Below are 5342 nucleotides of genomic sequence, written 5' to 3' on the forward strand. Positions count from 1 at the left end.
CCTTTCACTTTGTAGAGATTTCTTCTAACTTCCTGTTGAGTGTTCAGAAAAGAAAGTAAATGGAAATCTCCCTAAGTGGACACTGAAAATAGGAAAAACTAACAGATATTTTAATCCTCCCATACTCTATTCAAAAGAAAAAAAACTAAAAAAATGAAACCATACATAAACTTGATTTCCCAAAAGCGTTTTTGGAATACTTGTTTTAAAGGAATGCTTTATGTTAAAACATAGAATCATTGAATATAAAAGATGCATTGATAACACACATACTGATTGAATGATGTTATTAAAAAAAATATATAGTTGATATAAATTGCACACTTTAAGGCAAATGTACAAGAAATGTCAACTCAAGTGCATGCAGGTATAGAAGTCTAGCGGGGATAAAAATTACCAATAAACTTCCTAAGTCTGGGTTTATAGAAATGCAACAGTATCATCTTTAAAGGTTATTAATTTCTGAACCACGGATAGTACGTTTCCTATTAGAATTAATTAACTGCATTATATAAAATCTCAGAAGTGTCATGGCTAGATCAAACTGCATTATGTGTAATGTCTTTAATTATTCAGAGCAGCAAAAAATGTTTTTCAGAAACTAGCTTCATTTGCCATTAGAAAATGTTTTCATACAGGTAGATTAAAAACAAAAAGCACACATAGGTTAATTCTTCCTGCAATATTTTTTATTTAGTGATACTTCCCTATGTGTAAGTTACCATGTATGTCTGCTTAAATTGGCCATGATTATTTACTTACATTGCAACACTATATAAGATTTATAAAATTCAATAGCTGTCTTTTGTTACCTTGTCCAGGATTTTGGTTTAGAGTTGCCGGAATGTGATTTTCCTTGCGTGGCAGACACATCTAGCTAGATGTTTACAATGCAAAGCTGCTTCAGGGTGAACACTGCAGCTGAGACTTCAGCTACTCTATACTGAAATCATAACCTTCACTGACTTGGCTTTCAGATGTCTTGTAAATCCACTCATAACAAAGAGATGGAGTATTTATGTGTATTAAAATGTGTTCTGCATGAACCCTTATTACAGCATGTTTCCAACATAACAAGTAAAAGTCAAACCCGGTGCATCATGTAGCATGTAAATAACATGGAAAATCAGCCTTACTAATGGCTGTGTGACAGTAGACTAGTTACTGTAGAAATGTGTAATTAAGATCTGTAATTAGCTTGTTCCTTCTGATATTTGGACAAGTACTAATCATCCAGATTAAGAATACCATACTAAACAGTAAAATGTGTATACTAAGCCTTGGCATCTCTTTCTCTTCTCTCAAAGTGTATATTTGAAGTCACCGTGTGTGGGTGTATATAGCCACATATACAATACACAGTATACATATGATCACCAAAATCATCAGACTTGTCTATTGCAACCAGATTCTTCTGTACATTTCCCCGCATGCACTGGTCTATAAGTAACAGTCCTTCTTTTAGATAAAGGAAACAAAATACACTCTGTCCATTGAAATATTTAAACGCAATAGATTCATGTACAAAAAAGATGATTGGGGTGATTTCAGTTAAACTGATTTCACCATGGTGAAAACTTTTGATTATTGAGTTGCTTAGGCAAAATTTGCTTTAAAGGATACGTTCACTTTCAGAACATGTTCCATCCGTAATTTTGGGTGAAACATGTCACTCTCCCCCCGACTGTGGGTGGGGGTTCTTCTCCGCGTGCTTGCTGTCAAAATTTGAAAAGAGTGCGCCCATGTGGGCACAGTTTCTTGTGAATGAATGCCTACAGGTTTCATCAGCCATTGCAGCTGACAGCTTGTAGGAAGAGAACCTTTACTCCTGTAAGAGTTCTCATCTGGGAAAAAGGCGTCTCCACTGAAGCTTTATCACCTTGTTTCCACAACAACCCAAAATGTTCAAAATCCAATTGTCATAGGGACAGAAAGTGAAGGGAAATCTTCTGGACAGAGACACAGACAGCAAAACAAATGTTACAGGGCTGTTAACCCTTCCCTATGGCATCCAAAAAACGTAAACATTTTTTTTGGCTGGAGCTAAACCTAAAAAAATTACCTGTTCCAACTTACAAAAAATATAACTTAAAGCGGAGTTACAATTTTTTTTTTTTTTTACAAATACTGCAGCTGCTGACTTTTAAAATATGGACACTTACCTGTCCAGGGCACCCACGATATCGGCACCTGAAGCTAATCTGTCCCTCGGCTCTCGGGTGCTGCCACCACCATCTTCGGTGAGGGAATCAGGAAGGGAAGCCTTCCGGCTTCCCTTCCTGGTTCCCTACTGTGCATTTGTGACTCACGCTGTACGTTCCCACTGGTCCCTGCTGTCTCCTGGGAACCGCGTGCCTCCCAGAAGACAACGGGGGGACTGGAAGTGGCGTAGATACCCATGGGTGGCGCAGGTATCTGTGACCAGAAGTGGGAGCAAAAGTACCTGTATTAGACAGGTATTTGCTCCCCCCTGAAAGATGCCAAATGTGACACTGGAGGGGGGGGGGGAATTCCGAAAAGTGGAAGTTCCATTTTTGTGTGGAACTCCGATTTAAGGACAAATCTACAGACCCTATCTTGTTTGTAACCTGCGGACCACCTGTATATACTGTATATGTACACTGTAAATATATATAATGTAATTTTTTAAGGCATGTAGCTTAAGTGTAGAGCTCACCAGTGAGTAGCATCCACGCCAGTTGTGCTGTTTAATGGCTTGTTAGCCCACTTTTATTGCAAAGAAAGAAAAAAAAGTTGCCCACTCAGGGGTTTTCAATGCAAAAATAAAGTACAATTTAGCCTCCTGGCTCGCTTTAGCAGCACCGCTGCTCAGGCTCTGTGCCTTGGTCCTCCTGACTGTGTAACAGTGTCCCCAGTTTCATGTACAGATGTCGTACCCCTGTTAGCACTCTTTCTTTCACAGCTTCCCTGCTGTTCCAACCCACAGGCTTGGGCCCTATATCGGACTGCACTGTACAGACATGCACTCTTGTGGCTGCTCCCTTACACCCGCATGGACTGCTCGGCAGGGTGGAGCCAAAAACCCTGGTCCTGACTGTACAAGAAGCCATAAAACCCACCTGCACAATCAGTTCCCTGGCTATATCTAAAACCTGGCCCCAAGATTTAAAATTTCCTAACACCCAGATCACAACAAAATCTCCAGGCTTCAGGTCCCACACTGGATTCTACCAACCACGGAGGAAGCTGGAAAAATATTTCCTCCATTGCACAGATTTGGTAAGTATAGACATCTTTGTTATTTTATTTTTTTTTAAGTTACCTTTACAATCACTTTAAGAACAAATGGGACTCGCTGCAGACCGAGTGCAAAAGCCACTTTGAATTGTGTCAGACTTTAGTAATCCACAATTTCTCATGTCCATCACCTTGCTCTGGTGGCGCTTCATGAATTTCACATGCATTTGCATTTTCAGCGGGCTGTATCAACCCACTATTTATCAACACACTTTCAGTACCAGCAGATTGCACCAACACACTCCCACTATATGGTGCCGTTCCACTTTGCCCCACCAGTGTGACATAACAGCTGTCCAGGAAAACCTCCGGCTACAATATATGGAGTTTCCTGGAGTTTTCTGGGGACACCTGTACTATCTTACCACCAGTTGCTATGGGGAATGGCCCATCTTTAACTACAGATTTTGCTCTGCAAGAACCAAGGGTTTTGACAACAGCAGCAAACACTTCATTAACATTAACAGCATTTTTAGCTCTTATGGGCTGTCCTAGCCCAGTATCAACTTAAGCCCCTGACACATTTAACAAATTACATTTAGTCCCCAAATCAGGTGCAGGTTGGACTTAAACCCTTGCCTTCCCACTGTATAGGGTATTGAAGAGGGGCAGGTCTCTCTCAAGAGCCCATTCAGTAGACCCATTAACTGTGGTCACTCTCACATCATCATGGATAGTCTCATAAGCAATCCTTTTCAACTTGAGATTGGCAATTCTAGTCCCTTGGACACAGCACATCATAGATCGGATATTGTCTCTCTGATTGGCCCTCCTGATCATGTGATGGCTTTGTCCAATCACAGCCATCACACAATGTAAACAGAGGCACAAGCTCAGTGACAGCTCAGTGAGGGGAGGGGGATTGCTACAGCCTGTCAGCAATCTGTGTGTAGCTCATGATTTTACTGTTCACACAGGTCACAGATCAGATGACACAGACTGCAACCATCTGCCAACAGTGCACCAAGTACTATCTGTCCCTGTTCTTAGTGCACATCAATATCTGTACTAATGTCCCATCAACATCTGTCACACTGCACAAAAACATCTGTTAGAGTGTACCAATTAATAAAATGTTTTAAAGTAAAAATTTAAAATAAATAAATGTAAAGTGCCCCGTCTGATGACTCAGTGAGAAAAGATTTGATGATACAAAATAATGCATTTAGTAAAATCGCACGGGTCATTAGGCGACCTGTCAGAATTTGTAATGGAAGTGCTGTTTGGTCCTTCAGGAGTATACACAGGATTTAAGCAAGTCAAATGGGAGAACAGAAGTTTCAAAGATTTCTTAATCATGGAGGGAGCTTTTGGACGTAAATGGAACTATGACTGGTCCAACTTTAATACACTGCACCTGAGAATTCGAGGAGATTGACGGCCTTGGATGGTGAATATACAGTCTGAAACATATTTTTCACTTCAGTGGGATGAATTATATACTTATTTCCTCTACACACATAGAGGTCCATACTGGCAGGTTGTTAAGGACCTACTGAATGCTGCTTCTCTGTATGGGGCTTTTTATTTGGTGAGGATGCTGGGAGCATTGGCGCACTATATAGAGACCTGAGGCGGGGGAATAAGCCACAAACGCATCTGATCTCCCGTAATAGGAGATCGTTTACAGCTTGTAAGCGGCAGTGTGTACAGAGGTGGAGGCACTATCCGGTTTCCTTTTTGCACTTTTCTAGTGATGTTATGCTTGTGTGCCACTGCAGAAGAATATATGGATGTATCATTTTCAGTATATGAACATTCTTGGCTCTTTTCCATCAAGCACTTAATAGTGATTTTTTTTTTTACAAAATATATTGGACGGTTTACTTTCCAAAAATGGAGCATTTGAGGGGCATTTTTACTGTCCTGGTATGTTAGGGCCTCAAGAAATGAGATAGGCCATCAGTACATAAGGTGTGATCAATTTTCAATGATTGGTATTATAGCTTATAGACGCTAGAACTTTCACGCAGACCAAATAATACACACTGATTTGGGTTGTTTTTACCAAAGAAATGTAGCAGCATATATGTTGGGCAAATGATACAATATACTTATTTGCAAAATTGTATAACAGAAACTAA

This window comes from Lithobates pipiens, unplaced genomic scaffold (genome assembly GCF_037356315.1).
Source record: "Lithobates pipiens isolate NorthernLeopardFrog02 unplaced genomic scaffold, aLitPip1_a1.2 Scaffold_16, whole genome shotgun sequence".
NCBI classification, from domain to species: domain Eukaryota; kingdom Metazoa; phylum Chordata; class Amphibia; order Anura; family Ranidae; genus Lithobates; species Lithobates pipiens.